A 3,142-nucleotide genomic window follows, 5' to 3' on the forward strand; every position below is an offset into this window, starting at 1 on the left:
CTGACAAGGCGTGAAAAATATGAAAAGCTTCAAAAGTTGTCAAAAATATGAGGAGCATGAAACGGTCTGAAAAATAGGAGGAGCATGAAGCGGTGTTCAAAAACAAAAAGAGCCTGAAAAGGTGTGAAAAATATGAAGCGCTTCAAAAGGTGTCAAAAATATGAGGAGCATGAAACGGTCTGAAAAATAGGAGGAGCATGAAGTGGTGTTGAAAAACATGAAGAGTCTGAAAACGTGTGAAATTATGAAGAACTTCAAAAATATGCAAAATATGAAGAGCTTCAAAAGGTGTGAAAAATATGAAGAGCTTCAAAAGGTGTCAAAATGAGATGAACATGAAACGGTCTGAAAAATAGGAGGAGCATGAAGCGGTGTTGAAAATCATAAAGAGCCTGAAAATTTGTGAAAAATATGAAGAGCTTCAGAAGATGTGAAAAACATGAAGAGCTTCAAAAGGTGTCAAAATGAGATGAGCATGAAACGGTCTGAAAAATAGGAGGTGCATGAGGTGGTGTTGAAGAAAAAGAAGAGACTGAGAAGGTGTGAAATATATGAAGAGCTTCAAAAGGTGTCAAAATATGAGGAGCATGATACGGTCTGAAAAATAGGAGGAGCATGAAGCGGTGTTCAAAACATGAAGAGCCTGAAAAATTGTGAAAAATATGAAAAGCTTCCAAAGGTGTCAAAAATGAGATGAGCATGAAACGGTCTGAAAAATAGGAGGAGCATGAAGCGGTGTTGAAAAATGAAGAGCCTGAAAAGGTGTGAAAAATATGAAGAGCATCAATAGTTGTCAAAAACATGAGGAGTATGAAACGGTCTGAAAAATAGGAGGAGCATGAAGCGGTGTTGCAAAACATGAGGAACCTGAAAAGATGTGAAAAATATGAAGAGCTTCAAGAGGTGAGAAAAATATGAGGAGCATGAAACTGTCTGAAAAATAGGAGGAGCATGAAGCGGTGTTGAAAAACATGAAGAGCCTGAAAAGGTGTGAAAAATATGAAGAGCTTCAAAAGGTGTGAAATACATGAGGAGCATGAAACGTGTTGAAAAATAGGAGAAGCATGAAGTGGTGTGGAAAAACATCAAGAGCCTGAAAAGGTGTGAAAAATATGAAGAGCTTCAAAAGGTGTGAAATACATGAGCAGCATGATACGGTCTGAAAAATAGGAGGAAGATGAAGAGGTGTTCAAAAATATGAAGAGCCTGAAAAGGTGTGAAAAATATGAAGAGCTTCAAAAGGTGTGAAAAATATGAGGAGCATGATACGGTCTGAAAAATAGGAGGAGCATGAAGCGGTGTTCAAAACATGAAGAGCCTGAAAAGTTGTGAAAAATATGAAAAGCTTCCAAAGGTGTCAAAAATGAGATGAGCATGAAACGGTCTGAAAAATAGGAGGAGCATGAAGCGGTGTTGAGAAAATGAAGAGCCTGAAAAGGTGTGAAAAATATGAAGAGCATCAAAAGGTGTCAAAAATATGACGAGTATGAAATGGTCTGAAAAATAGGAGGAGCATGAAGCGGTGTTGCAAAACATGAGGAGCCTGAAAAGGTGTGAAAAATATGAAGAGCTTCAAAAGGTGAAAAAAATATGAGGTGTTTGAAACGGTCTGAAAAATATGAGGATCATGTAGCGGTGTTCAAAAACATGAAGAGCCTGAAAAGGTGTGAAATATATGAAGAGATTCAAAAGGTGTCAAAAATATGAGGAGCATGAAACGTTCTGAAAAATAGGAGGAGCATGAAGCGGTGTTGAAAAACATGAAGAGCTTGAAAAGGTTTGAAAAATATGAAGAGCTTCAAAAGGTGTCAAAATTTTGAAGAGCTTCAAAGGTGTCAAAAATATGAGGAGCATGGAACGGTGTTCAAAAACATGGAAAGCAAGAAAAGGTTGAAAAATATGAAGAGCTTCAAAAGGTGTCAAAAATATGAGGAGCATGAAACGGTCTGAAAAATAGGAGGAGCATGAACCGGTGTTGAAAAACAAGAAGAGCCTGAAAAGGTGTGAAAAATATGAAGAGTTTGAAAATGTGTCAAAAATATGAGGAGCAGGAAACGGTCTAAAAAATAGGAGCATGAAGTGGTGTTGAAAAACATCAAGAGCCTGAAAAGCTGTGAAAAATATGAAGAGCATGAAAAACTGTCAAAATATGAGGAGCATGAAACGGTGTTCAAGACATGAAACGCCTGAAAAGGTGTGAAATATATGAACAGCTTCAAAAGGTATCAAAAATAGGAGGAGCATGAAACGGTCTGAAAAATTGGAGGAGCAAGAAGCAGTGTTGAAAAACATGAAGAGGTGGAAAAGGTGTGAAATATATGAAGAGCTTCAAAAGGTGTCAAAAATATGAGGAGCATGAAACGGTTTGAAAAATAGGAGGAGCATGAAGCGGTGTTGAAAAACATGAAGAGCCTGAAAAGGTTTGAAAAATATGAAGAGCTTCAAAAGGTGTCAAAAATAGAGGGGGCATGAAACTATCTGAAAAATAGGAGGAGCATGAACCGGTGTTGAAAAACATGAAGAACCTGAAGAGGTTTGAAAAATATGAAGAGCTTCAAAAGGTGTCAAAAATAAGAGGAGCATTAAACGGTCTGAAAAATAGGAGGAGCATGAAGTGGTGTTGAAAAACATAAAGAGCCTGAAAAGGTGTGCAAAATATGAAGAGCTTCAAAAGGTGTCAAAATTATGAGGAGCATGGAACGGTCTGAAAATAAGGAAGAGCAGGAAGCGGTGGGGAAAAACATGAAGAGCCTGAAAAGGTGTGAAAAATATGAAGACCTTCAAAAGGTGTTAAAAAGAGGAGGCACATGAAACTGTCTGAAAAACACGAGGAGCATGAAGCGGTGTGGAAAAACATGAAGAGCCTGAAAACGTTTGAAAAATATGAAGAGCTTCAAAAGGTGTGGAAAATATGAAGAGCTTCAAAATGTGTCAAAAGTGAGATGACCATGAAACGGTCTGAAAAATAGGAGGAGCATGAAGTGGTGTTGAAAAACATGAATAGCCTGAAAAAGTGTGAAAAATATGAAGAGCTTCAAAAGGTGTGAAATATATGAAGAGCTACAAAAGGTGTCAAAAATATGAGGAGCATGAACCGGTCTGAAATATAGGAGGAGCATGAAGTGATGTTGAAAAACATGAA

This window comes from Dama dama, unplaced genomic scaffold, assembly GCF_033118175.1.
Source record: "Dama dama isolate Ldn47 unplaced genomic scaffold, ASM3311817v1 ptg000093l, whole genome shotgun sequence".
NCBI lineage: Eukaryota > Metazoa > Chordata > Mammalia > Artiodactyla > Cervidae > Dama > Dama dama.